The 23,760-nt window shown below is 39.0% G+C and overlaps 1 long non-coding RNA gene across 1 annotated transcript in view; it reads left to right on the forward strand.

Annotated features, from left to right (window-relative positions):
- Window positions 1–23,760, forward strand: part of LOC116633758 — a 193,683-nt gene that overhangs the window by 9,137 nt on the left and 160,786 nt on the right. Inside the window, exon 3 of the long non-coding RNA XR_004299777.1 lies at window positions 9,700–9,764. This is a non-coding gene — a long non-coding RNA (uncharacterized LOC116633758). The remainder of the gene's footprint in view (window positions 1–9,699; window positions 9,765–23,760) is intronic.

The following is a 23,760-nucleotide window of genomic DNA, read 5'->3' on the forward strand; positions in this document are numbered from 1 at the left end:
GTTAAAGTGGACTCAGCTTTAAAAAAATAAATAAATAAATAAAGGAATTTTGCGGTCAAATAAGCCTCAGAAGTGCAAGATTATGTAAGTTAAGCAGATCTCTTTAACACCAGGGGTAAGCAGAGATGCTGATGAACACTGTAACAATCTGAGTTGAGATATAGCATGTAGAGTTCTCATACTTATTTGACCTTAGAACTCTTGACTCATGGAACATCTGATGGGATGAATGGTCCATAGAGTATACTGTGAGGAAATGCTGCTCTTAACTGTTGAATCAACGATGAGTAATTCCTCTCTGTTCACTGCTGCCAAGTACTGACTGAACAAAGCATTGTGCCTCCTCTGATTTACTTAACTTGATTTTATTCTATGTGTAAGTCAGGGATATGGTGAAGCATACACAATAAGCATGACTAGGGAACAATTTGCAAATATAAAGGATTATAGAAATGCCAAGAAATTGGACATTAAAGAGGAAATTTTCAAATTTCTGCCTAAAAAATATGTCAAGCAATTTTCAGATAGTTAATTCAGTGTTCTCTAATACCTCTATTAAGGGAGAGGGTGCTTTTGAATAACACAATAATAATAGCTACCACTTGCTCAACACACAGGGAACCTGGGGTGCAGCGGCCGGACTGTGGACCCCCCCAGACTGTGGACACACCCATGGCTCTGGACCAGGCACACCAAGTACCTGATAATCATGCTGTCTTTGCCTAGTTCGTTCACTCTCCCACTTTCTCCCTCCTCTAACTTCCAGCTTCTTCTCCCTTATCCTCACTTTCTGCATATGACCTGTTTTCTACCTCACTGTGTACTTATAAGCACTCAGAGGAACTTCTGCAGACTCCCCTGATCTACTTGCCCAACAGCCTTTGTATCTGTATACTTTATTTTCTTATCTGTTACACAGAAGAACTACACACATCTTATTCTAATGTCAGTCTCTCCCCTTGGGCACTAGATTTCATCCCTTTTGCACGGTCAAGGGCATTATCCCCATAGTTTTTACCTCTATCTCCTATATTACCAGTATTTTTTTCCTTTCTACTAGGCTGTTCCCACAGAAGACCTACCCCCGTTTTTAAAAAAGGGAAACCATATAATTGTCTTTCTCTTATTGGCTAATTTAGCTTAGCATAATACCCTCCAATTCTATCAACATTGATGTAATGGTAAGATTTCATCCTTTTTGATGGCTGAGTAATATTCCATTGTGTGTGTGTGTGTGTGTGTGTGTGTGTGTGTGTGTGTGTGTACGTACACACCACTTCTTCTTTATCCATTCATCTGTTGCTGGACATCTGGGCTCTTTCCATAATTTGGCTATTATGGACATTGCTGCCATAATCATTGGAGTGCAGGTGCCCCTTTGGATCACGTTTGTATCCTTTGGGTAAATACCTAGTAGTGCAATTGCTGGGTGTATAGAGTAGCTCTATTTTTAACTCTTTGAGGAACCTCCATACTGTTTTCCAGAGTAGCTGTAATAGCTTGCATTCCCACCAACAGTGTAAGAGGGTTCCCTTTTATCCACATCCTTGCCACCATTTGTCCTGACTTGTTAATTTTAGCCATTCTAACTGGTGTGAGGTGGTATCTCATTGTGGTTTTGATTTATATTTCCCTGATGCCGAGTGATGTTGAGCATTTTTTCACGTGTTGGCCACTTGTATGTCTTCTTTGGAGAAGTATCTGCTCATGTCTTCTGCCCATTTCTTGACTGAATTATTTGTTTTTTGGGTGTTGCGTTTGATAAGTTCTTTATAGATCTTGGATACTAGCCCTTTATCTGATATGTGGAATTTAAGAAACAAAACAGAGGATCATAGAGGAAGGGAGGGAAAAATAAAGTAAGACGAAATCAGAGAGGGAGGCAAACTAAAAGAGATTCTTAACTATAAGAAAAAAACTGAGGGTTGCTTGAGGGGAGGTGTGGGGGGGATCGGGAAACTGGGTGATGGGCATTGAAGAGGGCACTTGATGTAATGAGCACTGGGTGTTATATGCAACCAATGAATTACTGAACTCTACATCTGAAACTAACGATACACTATATGTTAACTAATTGAATTTAAATAAAATAAGTAAAAAGAAATAAAAAAGAGAGAAAAAGATTTTCTTTTGATTTCATTTTTCAGTGCTTCAATTTGTAATGAACTGCTTGCTGCTTTCAAGTTTTCTCTTTTCTTCGTGTTTAGCCTCTCCAGTCAGGCTTTTGGTTCTACCCTGAAACTGCTCTTGTCTAGGTCCCCAGTGATCGTCATGTTGCTAAAGCCAATGGCCAATTCTCAGGCTTCATCCTTCTTGCTTGGCAGCATTTGGTGAGGTAGATTGCCCTCCCTCATACACTTTCTTCATTTGGCTCCTAGGACATTACTTTCTTCTGGTTTCCTTCCTATACCACTGGGCATTTTTCTGATCGAAAAATGTAGTGCATTAGTCATTCAGCATACCAAAACGGAGTCTCAGTCTAGTCTTTGGGAATCCCTAAGAGGTTTCAAAAGCAAAAACAGGGTGACTTAAAGTAGGCTGCTTATGTTCTTGAATTAATTTCATCAGGTATAATGTAGAAGGGTTTGGACTGCATGGTCTTGAAGTTATCTGGCACTGCCCCAATTCTTAGAAAATACTATATGATCTAAAGTTAACCAGATAAAGAGACAAAAAAAAAACAGTATTCTATTGTATAATCCATTCTAACCACGTTGGGGCCTTAGGTTAATCTCATAGCTCTTTTGAGCCTTAGTCATCTCATCTGTTACATGGGGAATAATATCTTTCCTGCCCTTCTATAAAATGGTTATAAATATCAAAACAAATGATATTTTGTAGATGAATCTACTTCAAGAATGCTGTAACACTATGTGATAAGGAGGGGGATGTGTACATTGTCTTAAAAGCACAGCGGGGTATTTTGATATAAAAATTTTACGATGTGACATTCATTCCCTGTGATAGTCTTTTCCATTACAGAAAATGTGAACTTCATTTTCAGTTGCTCAGGCCAACCCAATCTTGGGACGATGCATTTCTTTTCTGTTCCTCTTAGAGTCAACCATATTAGAAAATACTTGAATTTCTACCTTCAAAATCTGCCTGACAGTCCAATCACTTCCTACCACATTCCGCCAACTTGTCACCATCTTTCTGATACATACTACCATTGTCTTTCACCAGGATTGTTGCAAGAGCTCCCTGGACTCTGGCTTTTGTACTTAGCCCAGGTAATCTGTTCTCTACACATCCGCCACGGTGGGCTTGCTATAGCATTTAGATATTATGTTACCTCTCACTCAAGACCCTGCATAGGCTTTCAATTTCACTCAAAATAAAAGACAGTTTACTCATAATGACCTACCAGAGCACACTCCACTCTCCTTACCTCTCTGAATGCATCTCTTGCTGACTTTACACAGTCTGTTTCTTCTGCCTTGAACTCTTATTTCTCAAATTTCTACATGATTAATTCCCTTCCCTCCAAAATTTGTGCTCAGAGGTCATTTTCTCGATACCTTGGCTTCCCTATTTAAAATCGCAGTCCATTCCACCATTGTGACTCTTCTAATCCCCCTCCATAATTTTTATTTTTCTATATCATCATCATCCTCTAACATACCATACCATACACATATTTATTATATTTATTATTTATTGTCTCCCTTTCCCAGCTGAATAATGCAGGGGTTTTTATCTTTTTCTTTTTCCACTAATGTATTCCAGGCACTCAAGAGAGTACCTGGTATGTAGTTGGCATTCGATACTTCTTAAGTGTCACATGATAAGTTCTGAAGGCATTACTGCTAAGTGGGTATTATATCTGTTTTGTAGCTACATAAATGGGTATGTGGAGAAGCCAAATAACTTCTCCAACACCACACAGTGGGGAAACTGCATGGCCTGGATTCAGGCCACAGGTTTTGCATCGTACCACTATCGTGTCTTATTTTGTATGGTGATTCTGATTGCTATGTCCAGAGCCAGAGGATGAGAATGCTTCAAAGGAGGGGCTTGTCAGTGGGCTCAACAGCTTTCCGAAATGCCAGAAAGAAGGAAGATTAAGAAAAAAGGCTACGGTTCTTTGTAACTAGATGATAGTGATCTTTGTAAAAGCTGTTTCAGTAGCATTGGAGCCAAAATCAAAGAGCAGTGGTTGAGAGAGTGAATGGAAAGTAAGTAAAAGGAGAGAGGGAATAAGTACGACTCTTCAAAAATTCTGGGGATGAGAAGGAGAAAGATTGGAGTTGCAGGGAAACAAAAGATTTCTTTTTTTTAGGATGAGTAAGACTTGAGCATATTCATAGGAAGAGGGAAAGGAGGTTAAAGATCGGTAAAAATGTGGGTATAAGTATAGAGGTAAATAGAAGGGACTGCTTTCTAGGAAGAGCCAACTTAGTGGGTAAAGTGACACGTGGACATTCATGGAATTTCCTGGCCAGATTGTTGTGGCTATGCTGTGAGGCATGGGGTCTGTGGTAAAGCAGGTATTAAATCTTCCCTCCACTTCACTTGTCCTTGTCCCTTGAAAGAAACTGGTCCCATTTTCCTGAGAAGTTTTTCCTACAAGTCAGTACTTTTGTCAGTCCTCCTACCTCAGTTCCAAATACCACTGTCTTCTCGCTCTGAAGCAGATGACATTATCTCTGAGGGAAAAGAGTAGCCAGCAGGCACAAGTTCTTTCAACTCATCTCCTCACTTCTGATCTTGCATCATCACTGACCTTTACCTCCTTTCCTCCCATCTCGATGGAAAGGCATCCTGTTTTTCCCCAAGGTTAAAATGTAAGTCTAGAATCATCATCTGTCCTTAAAGGTATTTTTTATAAATTTTTTTTTCATTCTGAAACTATTCATCAAGTTCTTTTTTTCAAAAGATTTTTATTTTTTTAAGTGATCTCCACCCAATAAGGGGCTTGAACTCAAAACCCTGAGATCAAGAGTCTGCTCCACCGACTGAGCCCAGTCAGGCGCCGCATCAAGTTCTTCATCTGTACTGATAAACAAGATCTCCTGTATATAGAATATTCCCTCTAGATATCACTTTTCTGAATTTTCCACCAAAATGTAATGATTTCCTTTATTAAAACAACATGTGTTTAACTGACTATTATTAAACCAACATGTATTTAACTGACCACACTGGACATTATATTTGGCATTGGAAAAACCTAAGATAAGTATCTTCAGGCATATAGACTGAGGAAGATAGAAACATAAACAGATTATAATACCATGTATTAAGTATAATAGTGCATATTTTCACAGTAAAATGGACATCTTTTCCCATGGGATGTTCTTCCTATAATTTCTTTTTGAGTGACACAGATTTTCTTTGTTCTCCTAAGCTCATTTGAATTGAGTTTCTGTGGCTTGGAGAAAAAGAATATTGATTAATAAACTCAAGTCATCTAACTCAGTAATTGTCAGAGGAGACTTCCAGGAAAGCTTTGTGGAAGAAGTAATGAGTAAAGTGAGTAATTATTAAATGAATAAGAATCAGGCTCTAGTCAGAGTAAGTAAGGGGCAAAGGTGGGTATGAGGAGGCAGTCAGGGTAGAAGAAATAGCACCAATAGAACTTCTGAGGGGAGACACAGCTTAGTGTGTGTAGGAAAATGTCAGTTGGTTTCTCTGGAGAGGGAAGTACATGGCAGGAAACAGCAGGTGAAAAGACTGGAGAAACGGCCAGGTATCAGAACACAGAGTATCTCAATAGGTCATGTGAGTGACTTTGGACGTTGTCTTTAGGTATGGGGAGCCAAGCAGGGGAGTCAATATGACCAAGTTTGGCTCCTGGTAGGATGGATATAAAGAGGACAAGTCTTAAAACATATCATCTTCAATCTTGAACCCATTTTCTGATTGCCAACTCCCCCTACACTTCCCATTGCTTCATTTTTTTTTTTTTTTTAAAGTAAGAGAGCATTTGTGGCTCTTTGCCACTTAAAGATGTTGACCTTCCCTGCTTAGCATCTCACATCAGTATTTTAAATCATATTCATGGACATCTTTGTTTTGCAGTTGGGAGAGGAGAACAAAACTCGGGATGAGAGGAAGGGTTGAACAGCAGAAAAGTGAAACAGGAGAGAGGGCATTTGTGCCCAACAGTTCCTTTGAACTAAGTTTGATCCTCATTTTGAGAGTGAATGACTTAACCACACTGATGGACTCCGGCAGAAGGCGTTTTATTCAAGATGATTGGGATCAGTAGTTGTTTAATGAAAAAGTTTTATAAAATATGGAATAATAATCTTTTTTAAAAAATTAGTTTCAGAGGTAGAATTTAGTGATCCATTAGTTGCATATAACACCCAGTGCTCATCACATCAAGTGCCCTCCTTAATGCCCATTACCCAGTTACCCCATCCCCCCACCTACCTGCCCTCCAGCAACCCTCAGTTTGTTTCCTGGAGTCCAGCGTCTCTTATGGTTTGCCTCCCTCTCAATTTTCATCTCATTTTATTTTTGCTTCCCTTTCCCTACGTTCATCTGCTTTGTTTCTTAAATTCCACATATGAGTGAAATCATATGATATTTGTCTTTCTCTGACTGACTTATTTCACTTAGCATAATACACTCTAGTTCCATCCATGTTGTTGCAAATGGCAGGATTTCATGGAATAATAATCTTAACAGAAGTGTATATATCTTTAATTCTATTTTAACCTAAATAAATATAAGTAAAAATGATTTGCCAATCTTGATTTAGGGCCAAAACTAATTAGCTGCACTGATTAGAAATCTTTATCTTGTTTTTCTTTAAACCACAGCCTCAATTTGTCACATTTAAGTTTCTTTAAACTGATGTAAAAATTAAATTAATTATGAAACAATTTAATATAGAATTCTTCTAGATTTTCTCCAGTCTTTTATAGTTGCTTCTTATAGGCCTCATTTGATAGCAATATTTATAGCAACTTTCCTTTGCAGGGATTGTGTGACACTATAAAAGGGCAACATGAGGAATCTTTATGGTGACAGAAATGTTCTGTATTTTGACTGCTTTAATGTCAATATCCTGGTTGTGTTATTGTCTTATAGTTTTTCCAGATGTTACTATTGGGGGAAATTACTAAAGGGTACATTGGATCTCTCTGTATTATATCTTAAAATTGCATGTGAGGCGATAATAACCTTAAGTTCAATTAAAAAAAAATATTTATTAAGCCGCTGTTATGTGCCAGGCACTATTGTAGATATAGAAGATATTGCAGTAAATGAAACACAAAAATCTCTGCACTTATAGAGTATACATTCTAATGGAGGAGAAATTCTAGTGGGTGAGCCCAAATTTGCCCAGTATTCTGCCTTGGCATGAAACACAGTGCCATTCTGGAGGATGGAAACATGGAAGTCATAGGGTCATTTAGAAATAGTGTCCTTGAGATGGTCATTGACAAGGCATGTTCTCATGGCAGATGGAGAATTGTTCCAAATTACTTTGCAGGCAGCAGATGTGAGTGAGGGGGAGCCCAATCTAGAGAAAAAGGACATGGGAGGTGCAACATAATGATTCCAGTTGACTTACTGGCTTGTGGGTACATTAAAAAAAATGAAAGCTTTGTGGAGGACGCTGAGGGTCTGCTGCTATCAGATGGAAGGCTATTGAAAAATTAACATTTGGGCTATATTTTCTGCCTTAGTTAAAAGCATCATCTACTTTGTCCCTCAGACAGAGAAATATTAATGTCTTACTTGTCTCTTCTCCTTCCTAACACTCTAATCTGTCTACCTGGAATCTCCACCTCCTCACTTTCTCTAAACTTCCAGGATAAGTTTGATTGCTTTAACTCCTCAGTATCTATTCAGTAGTTTCATTTGTTAACCAAAATCTCACCACCATCATAATTTATGATTTACACTGTTTTCCAGCTTACCTTTTAAAAATAAGAATCTGATCATGTCACACTTCTGCCTAGGGTTAGCCCCAGGTCCAAAATCTATAGACTGGCTTACAAAATGCCTCAGTACCTCACCCTATCAGATATTTCAGAACTCTGTTCTAAGCAGTCCCTGCAACATGCCCTGTCCTCATCGCTGACTTCCTTATCATCATCCTTATCGTTCCTTGTATTTATATATACTTTCCCTACCATCTGAGTTCCCACCCTGCCATTCTGCCCAAACTCCAACTCAAGATTTAATATCTGTCCTAACATAACCTCTTTTCTGGAACTTTCCCTAAAATCCTCACATCTCAAAGTCAAGGAAAGGATTCTTTTACCACCATAGCAGTTTCTATATAGCTGTATTATAGCATTTGTCACATTGACTTGCAGTTATCTCTTGCTGAGTCTGTCTCCACTACAAGTCCTGCCACTAAGTAATACAGGAAGGAATGGGAAATCTTTCCAAAAGTAGATTCCTTCCTGTAATTGTTTTGGGAAGGAATTTTTCTCCTTGCTCGTTTCTCTGTTTGTGCTTTTGCATTCTCAATCCTGGAGTGTTTGGATGTTCAGTTTTCTCTTGGAGGCAAAAAAGATCAAACCCAGCAGCACCCCGCCTTCCCCTCGCTCCCCAACCCACTGAGCTCTTTGCCAGTGTCCAGAATATGCCTTTATGTCATCTAGAAATGATTTACTTGAAAAAATAATCACCATTTGTCTTCCTCATTTGTTCCTTCTATTGACCTTGTGCTGAGGACAGCAGCTATTATCCCAACCATGTTCATACTTGAACCTTTGATTCAGGGAGAATTGTATTAATTCAGGTATTACTGTACTATGAACCCTGTCTCAGAGATCATCAGTTTTTTAAAGACTACTCATACAAAGGACACTATGTATTACTGAGCTTGAGATCTCTGTCTGTAAATTTGGTTGTCATCTATATAGTGCCTGAGGTTCTTTAACATCAAAGAAATATATAATGCTCTAATTTATCCACATCCTTACTATATCTACCAAGGAGATGCTATGTTGTCATGCTGATATATTCAAAACATTTCAGAGCCACACAGACCTTTACACTACTCTGCAAAATAATTATTAGAGCTTCTTGCATTTGCCAGTGCTTTTGTAATGATACACGGATAGCAGTGGATATCAAGGTCCAAAGAAGGACAGTTAGAGTGCCCTGAGACATACTCTGTGTTTTTATTAACACCTTAACTCACCCGTCCTACATTTTTTTCTGGTCTCATGCTATATTATTATTACTATGGTCATACACCATTATCACGTACACACACACACACACACAGACACACATACACAGAGTGATGGATTATATATTTCTATTGTTCTCTTGAAGACCCTTAGTATTATGCATGTTATTTCACACTTAAAACATTTAACAACACTAAATTGAAAGCAGAAGAAGCAGGGGAGGGAACAGAAGGTGACAAATGAAGAGGGGGAGGGAGAGTGGGAAGGCAATGTGTAGCAGGAAGAGGCAAGGCATATGGGAAAACAGGGATGTGTCAAATTCATAGAAAATAGCAAGCCAATATCTGATTGATGGCATGCATTTATCGTGTGTCTCACGGTGCTTCAACCTAAGGGGTGCTGTCAATGAGAAAGGTAACTGTGTCACAGTGGCAGAGATCCCTATGTCTGCAGTAGCCATTGGTATAAAATTACTGACCTAGAAGTTGTTCTCCAAAGACTGGAGCATAGTGTTGGCTTCCTTTATTTATTTTATTCTTTCCATTCACATTTAAGAGGAAATTCCATCTTTTTGTTGTTGTTGTTCCAGAATCCCTGGAGGGCAGATTTATTCACCTACAGTTTCTAGAAGCCATCTGATTATAATCACCATGGGTAAGTCCAAAATCCCTACACTCACCTAGCAGTAAAAACAGTTCAGAGAGCAAATAGCCCAGCTCACTGAGCTGCTCCCTTCTCTGGCACTCTCCGTGGGCTTTGTGCTTCTTCAATGCCAGACAAGCAGAAGTGCACAGTGGAGGGGCGCCTGGGTGGCTCAGTTGTTAAGCATCTGTTTTTGCTTGGGTCATGGTCCCAGGGTCCTGGGATGGAGCCCCGCATCGAGCCCCACAAGGGGCTCCCTGCTCGCTCCCTGCTCTGCGGGAAGCCTGCTTCTCCCTCTCCCACTCCCCCTGCTTGTGTTCCCTCTCTCACTGTGTCTCTCTCTGTCAAATAAATAAATAAAATCTTTAAAAAAAAGGAGGGGGCACCTGGGTGGCTCAGTCGGTTGAGCGTCTGCCTTAGGCTCAGGTCATGATCCCAGGGTCCTGGGATCGAGTCCCCATATCGGGCTCCCTACTCAGTGGGGAGCCCTCTGCCTGCCACTCTCTCTGCCTGCCTCTCCCTCTGCCTGCCACTCCCCCTGCTTGTGCTCTCACTCTGTCAAATAAATAAATAAATAAAATCTTTTAAAAACAAACAAACAAAAAAAGGTGCACAGTGGAAAGAAGGGCTTTGAAGTGGCACAGACCTGAATTGCAATTCTAGCTCTGAAATAATATGACCTTGGGAAAATTACCTAACTTTTTCAAGTCTCTATGTCCTCAACAAGATTATTTTAAGGACTAACTGTACCAGCATTAATACCTGGCATACCAAGTCCTATAAATGGAAGTTTCTTTCTTCTTTATATCTACCTTAGCTGTTCACTCTTTGGGAATCTTAGCTTGGACAGAAATGACCTCCCTAAGATTCTGACTTCTCGAGACATACGTGCCAACTCTGGAAGTCTCTGCCAGCCACAATCAGCAGGGGTGCTATCTTGGCTAGGAAGCTGTCCCAGTGGATGTGGTGGCTTCATTGATAGGATAACTTCCAGAGTCACTATCACAAAGAGTTACAGTAGGGCAGGGAGAAAACCAAAGCGTTATTGTTGAAGGAACTGTGTTGATAACCAAACATGCGGGCAAGGGCGTAGCTGGAGGAAAGTCTAAAGCCAACCCGGAGATACAGTGTCAGGACAGAACAGCTAAACTGTTTCATGACCTTATTAATGCCTGGGTTTAGCCGAGTCTAAAACAAGCCAGGAGACTCCTCCTGCATGACAGGTTTACTGGCCTTGGTGACTTTTGCCCTACCTCCTGCCTTACTCTGGCATGATTTCATGTGGATTGCTGATGACTTAACACTAACAGTCTGAAAGATTACACAAAGATTTGCAAATCTCCTTTTGATTCCCTATTCCAGAAAGTAAGCTGAAACCTTGGTCAGAAAATATTTCCTAGATATCTGTACTTTCTGTTATTGTGTGGCTAGTTTCTTTAGGAATCACTAAGGTTTTAGAGCAAAAAATTCTGAATATGATCCCAGGAAGACACATCTGAATTTTGTCTGAAAAATGCAATCATGGGAGAGTAGGCCCTGAAGGATGGACAAAATTTGAGTGAGTCAAGAAAAATGAGCAGGCCATTCTTAGTTGAGAAATGAATAAATTCATGGCAGTGGGGATGATCTTGGCTTAGTCAAAGTTTAAATACCAGGTAGAGGGGTTTCAACTAGAAATGGAGGAGGCAGGAGGAATCTCTGTGAGAAGATGTTAGCACCCACAAACTTTCAAGCCCCTCATACCTGACACAATTAGACAATATGTGGGTTTAAAAAAATTTTTTTAAGATTTAATTAAAAAAAAAAGATTTCATTTTTAAGTAATCTCTACACCCAACATGGGACTCCAACTTACAACCCCAAGATCAAGAGTTGCATGCTCTACTGACTGAGCCAGCCAGGGGCCCAGCAATATGCATTTTTGAGCACTAAGCAACTTACTTTATAACTGGCAAGAAATCAGAAAACATTTAAGTGTTCAGATTATTTCCTGTCAATGCTTTAACAGTCACCCCTCATGTGAGAAGCACAAAGACCCTACATGACACTGTGGAAAGTTTCACTGTTAATAACGGGGTCCATGAGTTCCTGAGAACCCCTGTCAGGTGGTGATACTAAGTCTCAGAGTGCTAAGGTTGGAAAAAGAGGACTTGACAGATTTCTTTCATCTAAGAGTTATTTATTTATTTTTTGTACTTGACACTGCTTTGAAGGTATTGAGGAAGAGCAAAAACAGCACCTTGCAAGGACAGTGAGATATCAATTACTTTTAATTACTCCCCAGCTCTCATCCTTAATTACCTACTGTGTTAGCTGGGATTTATTGCAGAGCAATAATAGTGATGCTTTGCATTTACATAGTCCCTTTCTCCAAGGAGTTCAATGTACTCATAGTTATGACTTCACTATTAATCTAAAAATTAAAAATGTTAAAAAAAAAATTACAGGGCACCTGGGTGGCTCAGTCGTTAAGCGGCTGCCTTCGGCTCAGGTCATGATCCCAGAGTCCTGGGATCGAGCCCCACATCAGGCTCCCTGCTCAGCGGGAAGCCTACTTCTTACTCTCTCACTCCCCCTGCTTGTGTTCCTGCTCTCGCTGTCTCTCTCTGTCAAATAAATAAATAAAATCTTCAAAAAAAAAAAAAAAGTCCACGGATAAGGAAGTTATAAAGGAACTATCTTCCCATTTTTCAGGTGGGACATATCCTAGAGATAGTTCACAGTAATAGCCAAACTTGAGGGACCCCGATAATCACCTTTCCCCTCTATATTTTACATGTTTTGTTTATTATACATGGTTCTTACGTTTGCTGATTAAAAAATATTTTCCAAGATATATAAAATGAAAATATCACAAAAGATTAAATAGTAATAATCCTATCAGGAGTGCAATACTTTGTCCACTCCAAGATTCAAATAATGGATCCCAACTTTTTTTTTTTTTTTAGTATGAAAATTCTTGCACAGTAGCAAAATATTATGAATATGCCAAAAAGATAGAATTTGCATTTTTAGGTCCGTTGATTAGAAAATATGTGATTAGAAAATTTACTGTGAATTATGCCGGAATATTTTTTATTCCATCCATTATCCTAAAAAAAATCCTGTGAGATAAGTGAGGGTAGCTCTAATTAACATCATTCTGTAAATGCAGAATGTTATTCACTCCAGTCTACATTTGATGAGCTTATACCCTTATTGCTTCAGACCTTGTAACCCCATTGCTTCTCAGAGGTCTGCCTCCCAGTGTTGAGAACAATTGGTTTAAGTTTTAAAACCATTGTTTTCAGGAACAACTGCTCATATACAGAATAATTATGTTGAACTTAAAACAAAGAACTGAAGAACATCATTCAACATTCAAGAGCTCCTCGGTAGTTGGCGAGCTACCCTGTAGGGTTAAAACTACTTAGACATTAAAACAATGGAATTTACATGCTTCAGAGGGTTTCTTTCCCCTTATCTTGTCTGTTAGAATTAATAAGTTAGAAGCATTCTGCTCAGAATGGAGGCTTGATTGCTTGCCTTTTGCTAAGGATCTGAGACGTGAGGAGACTGCAGTTTGAGATACTTACAGAGTAAGCACCTTTTGGACCCGAAACTGCCTTGCATAGTTTCTGTCTTTATATCTTATTGTTTGTATTTAAACACACTCTACTGCTAATAAACATATACTAGAAATTACAAGGTTTTTATGCCCAGGCTAGAGATCGTAAGGGAAACCAAGTGCTTTTTTTTTTTCCCCCTAATTTTTTCCCACCTATTTGAGTAGTAAATTATGGCACACAAGATCAAGAAGTATTATGATCATCTTCTTCTAGAATTTTGTTTAGTAGTCTTCCCCTCTGGTTGTTGTAGATAATCTTAGAAAACAAGTGAAGTTTGGAAAAAGGCAATGGGATTTTGATTAGAAGGCATTTATTCCTAATTCTTGTTTAGATTTTACCTTATATTGCTTTGAGATTCAATTAGAATTACCCTACACAACAAAACTAAATTTATGTTGCATCTTTCTTTTAAAGGAAAAGAAGAGTTTGGAAGCAACATTTTGTTTATTGGGTAGGATATTGAAAAGGAATTTGCAAATCAGCAATTGCCTCTGAATCAGTTTCTTGATTATATTAATTATCTGTTATGCCTTGGTTCTCCATTTACAGAAGGAGGTTAATTATAGCTACCCTCACTTATCCCATAGGACTTTTTAGGAGAATGGATGGAATAATAAATATACCAGTATGTCTAAAGTGAGATATTAAAAATACAAATTATAACACTATAACACTATTTTAGTATAGGAATTAACTACAGAAAGGATTTTTTTTTTTTAAGTGAGAATATTTACTATAAAAGAAAGATCCTCAGAATTGGGGAGGGAAAGGGTGAGAAAGGATAACAGGGAAGGGAGGGGAGAAGATTATTTCAGCAAGAAAAAGATTTTAAGTTCTCTGCTGTATCATTTCATTGGAGAGAATTCCAGTGTCGGGTTTGGGGTTTGAGAATGACAGGGCCCAGTAGATGGAGAGGGGGCCCTAGATCTCTGTGGCCTGTGAAATTCTGAAGGGTAGGGGGTAGAGCTGACACTGCTGGGATCTAAAGTGGGTATATTTAGAGCTGAAGTTATTGGCTGCCCCATAAACCAGCTTCAGCTCCATTGTATCTCCTCAATTGTTCAGTGAGATGGTAATTTAACTCTGAGCCCAGAACTGAAAGTTTTAGCCACTGTCCTCTTTTCTCTTTCCTCATCTTCCATATCCAAGAAGTCTTAAGATGCCATCAAAAATTTTTCCCCGTGGGGTGCCTGGGTGACTCAGTGGGTTGAGAGTCAGACTCTTGGTTTCAGCTCAGGTCATAATCTCCAGGTTGTGAGATCGAACCCCACGTCGGGCTCCATGCTCAGCGAGGAGTCCGCTTGGGATTCTTTCCCTCTCCCTCTGCCCCTCCCCTCCATTTTCTCTCTCTCCCTCTCAAATAAAATAAAATAAATAAATACAATCTTCAAGATTTTTTCCCCCTGCCTTATCACTTCCAGTTCTGTCTGCCTCTTCACTCAGTGCTGCCACTGAAGTCCTGCTGCTCTCATTTTGTATGGGTTCTCCGGGTCTCGGACTGCAACAGACCCAGGACTGGTCTTAAATGATTACTTTCAGGAGGTCAGCTGTCTTCCATGAATCTTTGTTGACTCCTCATCTGCAACTGAATGAAGTTCAGACCCTGTCGTCTACTCTGCTTGAAATTGCCAAAAGCTTACCCAAACTCACCGAATCAGACTGACCTCCCACCAATGCCCTTAATACTCTGTGCTTCCTCCTCACTCAGAGGCTATATTGCAGCTGTTCCTTTCGACTTGGAACTTCTTCTACTCTCCAACATCTTTTCTAATTCAGGCAGTCAAGGTACTCCTCAAATTCCAACATTGGTGTGCTGGAAACTCTATCAAGTGTGTGTATCTCTTCTCAACTCTGTGTCCAGTGACATCATTCCAGTAGTTTGGAATCAGCTGTGGTGGGAATATTTGCACAATAGCAATTGGTGAACAGTAAAAATCAGGATTCCCTACCCCACCAGAACCCGTTTTTAAACCAGTATACCACTGCTACCACCTCTAAATCTTTGACTGTTCACACTGACTTACTTTTTGTATCACTCATTTGTACACTTGTTTATGTACTAAGGTAACTACTTTTATTTTATTTATTATTTTTTTTTGAAGATTTTATTTATTTATTTGACAGAGAGAGAGAGCACAAGTAGGCAGAGTGGCAGGCAGATGGAGAGGGAGAAACAGGCTCTCCGCTGAGCAAGGAGCCAGATGTGGGGCTTGATCCCAAGACCCCAGGATCATGACCTGAGCCGAAGGCAGCCACTTAACGGACTGAGCCACCCAGGCGCCCCTATTTTATTTATTTTTTAAAAGATTTTATTTATTTATTTGATAGAGCGAGAGAGAGCACGAGCTGGGGGTGGAGAGCAGAGGGAGGGGGAGAAGCAGACTCCCCTCTGAGCAAGGAGTCTGATGTGGGGCTCGATCCCAGGACCCTGGGATCATGACCTGAACTAAAGTCAGATGCTTAACCGACTGAGCCACTCAGGTACCCCTCTAAAAATAGTTCTTTATGGAGGCTTTATTTTGTGCCTTAGTGCTATTCCAGATGGTCTGGGAATTAAAAGGTGGTTAGAGAGAGATATGATACCTTTCCTCAAAGTTCTGATAAGCTAGTTGAGAAATGGCAGTTAGCACACATGGACAAATCAGAAAATGATGAGGTGGTAATCTCTGTGGTACTAACTAACTGATATAATTTAAAGATTAGGAGGTATCACTAAAGGCAAAAAAACGTAACCACTTCAAAGGAGTGGGAGTGGAAAATTGAAGGTTGTTTTTGGAGAGGGGCAGTTTAGAGGATATAGTAAAGAAGAGAAAATAAGTGAATGTGCTAGACAGAAAATGAACATGATCTATTTGGAGACCCAAAATCACTGAGGCTCTGAAATCACTAAATATGTGGAGTTTTAATCCCATCAACTCTAAACATTGTTTATATAATTCATAGTACTTCAAGGTCATGACTTATTTTATCTAGAAGAAACAATTGCCTTGCTGACAAGGGAAGTCAATTTTTCTTTGAATTTCAATTTTGTTAGTTAACATATAGTGCAATATTGGTTTCTGGAGTAGAATTCAGTGATTCATCAATTACATACAACACCCAGTGCTCATCAGAACAAGTGCCCTCCTTAATACCCATCACCCATTCAGCCCATTCCCCCCACCCACCTCCCTCCATCAACCCTCAGTTTGTTCTCTATCATTAAGAGTTACTTATGGCTTGTTTCCCTCTCTCCTTTTTTTCCTTTCTCTCTTCCCATATGTTCATCAGTTTTCTTTCTTAAATTCCACGTATGGGTGAGATCATATGGTATTTGTCTTTCTCTGACTTACTTTGCTTAGCATGATACATTCTAGCTCCATCCACATTGTTGCGAATAGCAAAATTTCATTCTTTTTGATGGGTGAATAATATTCCATTGTATATATATACCACATCTTCTTTATCCATTCATCAGTCAGTGGACATTTGGGCTTTCTCCATAGTTTGGCTATTGTTGAAAATGCTACTATAAACATCGGGGTGCCTGTACCCCTTCAAATCTGTATTTTTTGTATCTTTGGGTAAATACCTAGTAGTGCAATTGCTGGATCATAGGGTAGTTCTATTTTTAACTTTTTGAGGAACCTCCAAACTGTTCTCCAGAGTGGCTGCCTCAGTTTGCATTCCCACCAATGGTATAAGAGGGTTCCCCTCTTTCCGCATCTTTGACAATACCTGTTGTTTCTTGTGTTGTTAATTTTAGCCATTCTGACAGGTGTGAGGTGATATCTCATTGTAGTTTTGATTTGTATTTCCCTTATGATGAGTGATGCTGAGCATCTTTTCATGTATCTGTTAGCCATTTGGATGTCTTCTTTGGAAAAGTGTCCATTCATGTCTTCTGCCCATTTCTTAACTGGATTATTTGCTTTTTGGGTGTTGAATTTGGTAAGTTCTTTATAGATTTTGGATACTAGCCCTTTATCAACTATGTCATTTGCAAATATCTTCTCCCATTGCATAGTCTGCCTTTTAGTTTTGTTGGTTGTTTCCTTGGCTGTGCAGAAGTTTTTTATCTTGACGAAGTCCCAATAGTTCATTTTTGCTTTTGTTTCCCTTGCCTCTGGAGATGTGTCTACTAAGAAGTTGTTGCAACCGAGGTCAAAGAGGTTTCTGCCTGTGTTGTCCTCTAGGGTTTTGATGGTTTCCTATCTCACATTTAGGTCTTTCATCCATTTTGAATTTTTTGTGTGTGTATCGTATAAGAAAGTGGTCCAGTTTCATTCTTCTGCATGTTGCTATCCAGTTTTCCCAAAACCATTCGTTGAAAAGATTGTTTTTCCATCAGATATTCTTTCCTGCTTTGTGGAAGATTAGTTGATTATATAGTTGTGGATCTATTTCTGGGTTCTCTGTTCTGTTCCATTGATCTGTGTGTCTGTTTTTGTGCCAGTACCATACTGTCTTGATGATTACAGCTTTGTAATACAACTTGAAGTCCAGAATTGTGATGCCTCCAGTTTCGTTTTTCTTTTTCAGGATTGCTTTGGCTATTCATGGTCCTGTGTGGTTCCATACACATTTTAGGATTGTTTGTTCTAGCTCTTTGAAAAACGCTGGTGATATTTTGATAGGGTTTGCATTAAATGTGTAGATTTCTTTGGGTAGTATAGACATTTTAACAATATTTGTTCTTCCAGTCCCTGAGCATGGAATGCTCTTCCATTTCTTTGTGTCCTCTTCAATTTCTTTCATAAGTGTTCTGTAGTTTTCACAGTATAGGTCTTTTACTTCTTTAGTTGGATTTACTCCTAAGTATCTTATTGTTTTTGGTGTAATTGCAGATGGGATAGATTCCTTGATTTCTTTTTCTGCTGCTTCCTTATTAGTGTATAAAAATGCAACAGATTTCTGCACATTGATTTTATATCCTGCAACTGTGCTGAATTCATATATGAGTTCTAGCAATTTTTTTGGTGGAGTCTTTTGGGTTTTCTACATAGAGTATCATCTCATCTGCAAATACTGAATGTTTGACTTCTTCTTTGCCAATTTGGATGCATTTTATTTCTTTTTGTTCTCTGATTGAAGAGGCTAAGATTTCCAGTACTATGTTAAGTAGTAATGGTGAGAGTGGACATCTTTGTTTTGTTCCTGACCATAGGGAAAGGCTCTCAGTTTTTCCCCAGTGAGGATAATAGTAGCTATGAGTCTTTCAAATATGGCCTTTATGATGTTGAGATATGTTCCATCTATCCCTATTTTGTTGAGGGTTTTTATTAGGAAAGGGTGCTGTATTTTGTCAAATTCTTTTTCTGCATCTATTGAGAGGATCATATAGTTTTTATCCTTTTTTTTTTATTAATGTGGTGTATAACATTGATTGATTTACTAATACTGAACCACCCCTGCAGCCCAGGAATAAATCCCACTTGATTGTGGTGAATGATTCTTTTAATGTACTGTTGAATTCGATTTGCTGGTATTTTATTGAGAATTTTGGCATCCATGTTCTTCAGAGATATTGGACTATAATTCCCTTTCTATTGCGGTCTTTGTCTGGTTTTGGAATCAAGATAATGCTAGCCTTATAGAATGAATTTGGAAGTTTTCCTTCCATTTCTATTTTTTGGGACAGTTTGAGAAGAATAGGTTTTAACTCTTTTTTTTTTTTTTTTTTAAGATTTTATTTATTTATTTATTTGAGAGAGAGACAGAGCGCACAAGCAGGGGGAAGGGCAGAGAGAGAGGGAGAAGCAGGCTCCTCAGTGAGCAGGGAACCAGACGTGGGGCCTGAGCCGAAGGCAGACCCTTAACGACTGAGCCACCCAGGGGCCCCAGTTTTAACTCTTCTTTAAATGTCTGGTAGAATTGTCCAGGGAAGCCATCCAGCCTAAGACTTTTATTTGCTGGGAGATTTTTGATTACTGATTCAATTTCTTTGCTGGTTATGAGTCTATTCAAATTTTCTATTTGTTTCTGTTTCAGTTTTGGTAGTTTGTAAGTTTCTAGGAATTTGTCCATTTCTTCCTGGTTGCCCAGTTTGTTGGCATATAATTTTTCATAGTATTCTCTTATAATTGTATTTCTGTGGTGTTGGTTGTGATCTCTCCTCTTTCATTTATGATTTTATCTATTTGGGTCTTTTCTCTTTGCTTTTTGATAAGTCTGGGTAGGGGTTTATCAATTTCATTCTTTCGAAGAACCAGTTCTTAGTTTCATTAATCTGTTCTACTGGTTTTCTTTGTTTTTATAGCATTTATTTCTGCTTTAATCTTTATTATTTCCCTTCTTCTGCTTGCTTTAGGCTTTATTTGCTGTTCCTTTTCTAACTCCTTTAAGTGTAAGGTTAGATTTTGCATTTGATACTTTTCATGCTTCTTGAGGTAGGCCTTTACTGCAATATACTTCTCTCTTAGGACTGCCTTTGCTGCTTCCCAAAGGTTTTGGGCTGTCATGCTTTCATTTTCTTTTGCTTCCATGTACTTTTTAAAAATTATTCTTTAATTTCCTGGTTAACCCATTCATTCTTTAGTAGGATGTTCTTTAACCTCCACTTGAGGTCTTTCCAAATTTTTTCTTGTGGTTTACTTCGTTTCATAGCATTGTGGTCTGAAAACATGCACGGTATGATTTTGATCTTTTTGTACTTGTTGAGGGCTGATTTGTGACCCAATATGTGATCTGTTCTGACGAATGTTCCATGTGCACTTGAGAAGAATTTGTATTTTGCTGGTTTAGGATGAAATGCTCTGAATATATCTGTTAAGTCCATCCGGTCCAGTGTGTCATTCAAACCTATTGTTTCCTTGTTGATTTTCTGCTTAGATGATCTGTCTGTTGCTGTAAGTGGGGTGTTAAAGTCTTCTACTATTATTGTACTATTATCAGTGAGTTTCTTTGTGCTTATTATTAATTGATATATATATTTGGGTGCTCCCAAGTTGGGGACATAAATATTTATCATTGTTAGATATTCTTGGTGGATAGACCCCTTAATTATCATATAATGCCCTTCTTCCTCTTTTGTTACAGTCTTTGTTTTAAAATCTAGTGTGTCTGATATAAGTATGGCTACTCTGGCTTTCTTTTGACCTCCATTAGCATGCTAGATGGTTCTCCATCACCTCAATTTCAATCTGCAGGTGTCTTTAGGTCTAGTCTCTTATAGGCAGCATAATCAAGGGGTCTTTTTTTTTTTTAATCCTTTCTGATGCCCTGTGTCTTTTGATTGGCCCATTTAGTCCATTTACATTCAGAGTGATTATTGAAAGGTATGAATTTAGTGTCATTGTGTTACCTGTAGATTTGGTGTCTCTGGTGACGTTCTCTGGTCCTTTCTAGTCTTTATTGCTTTTGGTCTTTTTTTCCTCCACTCAAAGAGTCCCCCTTAAAATCTCTTGCAGGGCTGGTTTAGTTGTCACAAACTCCTTTAGTTTTTGTTTGTGTGGAAAACTCTTTATCTCTCCTTCTATTCTGAATGACAGCCTTGCTGGATAAAGATTTCTTGGCTACATATTTTTCCCATTCAGTACGTTGAGTATTTCCTTCCCCTCCTTTCTGGCCTGCCAACTCTCTGTGGGCAGATCCACTGTGCATCAGATCTGTCTTCCCTTGTAGGTTAAGGACATTTTTTCCCTTGCTGCTTTCAGGATTCTTTCCTTGTCTGTGTATTTTGTGAATTTTAGGATGATATGCCTTTGCAATGGTCAGCTTCTGTTGAATTTAATGGGAGTTCTTGTGCTTCCTGGATTTTAAGGCCTGTGTCCTTCCCCAGATTAGGGAAGTTTTCTGCTAAAATTTGTTCAAATAAACCTTCTGCCCCTTTATCTCTCTCTTCATCTTCTGGGACTCCTGTGATACAAATGTTATTACGTTTTAATAAGTAGTTGAGTTCCCTAAGTCTACTTTCGTGGTCCCTTACCTTTCTTAAGGAAAGTCAAATTAAATGCAATGTTCACATTTTAATTTTGTATGCTTGGAGGCACCCAGCTACTCACGGCATCCATTTCCCTCTCTTTGCTCCTTGATCTCTTGATGGTGTCTGGCAAATGAAAGCACTGGATCCTTTGACTGGGAGACTGTTAAAGAGGCTTGAGAACTATTATTTTTGAATCTTTGAGGGGGGGTGCTGAGGCACACTCAGTTTATTACCTTGAAGTCCATGATCTCACGCTAGGGAGACTGTCATTGTCTCTGCAGTGTCTTTAGTCATTTCCCACGTGATTCAGCAAATGCCTGACTGCTCTTTTGCTCTTCTCTTATTTGTCTTGTTTTGCTCCTAGATAGGATTCCCAGGTTCATAATTGGATTTGGTTAAATGTAGTAAGTGCTGTTCTATCTGGCCTATGCAGTCCTTTCTCTGCTTTTGGCACATTGTTGGGTAAACAAATGTCCTAATCTAATTTATATTGACAGGCTTTTGTAAAAGTGTTCTTCTCTGGAGCCACCATAGGAACATAGAATTTGCTTTCTTGTCTAGATACTGCCCAAATGACTTGCTTATTCAAAGGCATCCTGCCTCTTTGACCTTCCTGCCTGCAATCTTTTCAGATCAATGGGTTGCCTTTCTTATTAGCTCTGTGAGAAACGGGGAGGCGAGTACAGTAATAATCTTCTGTCATCTTCATTCATGAGCATTTCTCTTTCTTTTCTGTGCATTTTAATTCCTCTAGTAACCCAGCCATAACCATAGCCAGTACTCTTTCCTAGATGTCTGTGTTCCTCTCTTTCATCTTTTCCTTAGGTGATAACTGCTTATCAAATTCTTGCTGGATTTTCTTTCAAGCTCTCAATACTGAATCTGGCTCTATAATAAATCTGAGTAGGTATCTTCTTAAAGAAATTCCATCATAAGTGATAAGTTCATTCAACTCAACACTCTTTTAAGATTCTTCAGGGATCTTAAGAATAGGTTTCACCTATATGCTAGCTGTAACAGGTTCTTTTTGTTCCGAATGGGACTCACCAGTTCTAAGCTCATTGCAGCTAGATGTTGGGATGCATTTCCTTAGATATGAAACCTGAATCACCCCTCCGAGGCTCATGGCAAAATAGGCTGTTGCTGGCTTACTCACCCCTCAGCAACTCTTCCCCAGACAACCATTTGCAAAATCTCTGAGAAATTGATTATAGGAGAGTTCCAACTTTGGAAAGACCCATGATCTCCATTTCTGTGTGTCACAGAGACAAATACAAGGGGACATACAGGGATTGGCAGAAAGAGGTGTTTGGACAACCAATTTTGTTGTCCTCAGCAACTCAATTTAAAAAACTTCTGAAAACTCTTTAGAGACCATGCTTGGTAATTATAATAGAATTCCTCTTCCTTGGATATAGCCTAGCAGTGAGTTTGTCTTGCCAAAGTTTATGCTGAGCTTCACCCTTTATTGACTTCTTTTCTTATATTTAAGTGTGTGCTGTCAAAAGTGTGTGCTATCTCTACTTTCATTATTTCTAAACCAACATGAAAAAATAAGCAGGAACAGAGGGACCTCTTGACTATAAAAATATATTTGTGTGGGTAGGGTGTAGTTAGAGTTGATGGCATTAAAAGGGGTGCTGGTGTTTTAAGATGTACCTGAGATTTGTTTTAATCAGGTAGACTAAGACACATAGACAAAGAAATGGCTTTCATGATGAAAGAAGTTTTTATACTCACCAATTTCTAGAAACATGAAGCATGGAATGCCATGCTGGGCCACACAGGGAAACGCCAGGGCTGGTCAAAGGCAGAGGGAGCAGAAGGCAATGTGGGCAAAATTCATTCCTCCAAGAACCCTGGTTCCTTTTATTGGAGGAATGTTAGAAACTAAGATCTGAGAGCTATTCTTTTTCTTTCCGAAATTGTCTTGCATTGACTTACATGTTTTATATTGACTAAGATTTCTAGAAGACTGATAGGGAATAAGTGAGGTCGGGGAAGCAGGTTTAGGATTGGCTAGTTTGAATAATTTTGGTGGGTTCTGGGAAATAAGGGCTTTCTCTAGTTGTCTGGTACCTGGCCCTGGGGTAGATGGATAAAGGCCCTGAATACAAGAGCTAGTTAGATAAAGAGGGTAGTTGTGGGGTCTGAGCTTTGGATTTGTTGGTTTGCATATGAAAAGCATGCTCCCAGGAAAGTTGTTTGCTCTCTCTAGGAAATTGGCTAACCTTGGAAAGGACAGTCTCTTCTATTGTCATGCAAGATGTCAAAGCATCAGAGAAAAAGACATGTTCAATACAGTTGGTAATGTTTAAAAAACAACACCAACAAAACACAACCTGATTTGTAGCACTTGCCAAATTCCATAGGTTCTTGTGCAAGGCTATTACTTAATGTAATCTGTTTTTAAGGACAGCTTCTCAGACAGACATGGCTATGCAGGAGTGCTTTGATAAGGGAGAAATTAGAGCTAAAATGATACAGTAGGGGGTCA

This window comes from Phoca vitulina, unplaced genomic scaffold (genome assembly GCF_004348235.1).
Source record: "Phoca vitulina isolate PV1807 unplaced genomic scaffold, GSC_HSeal_1.0 scaffold8, whole genome shotgun sequence".
NCBI lineage: Eukaryota > Metazoa > Chordata > Mammalia > Carnivora > Phocidae > Phoca > Phoca vitulina.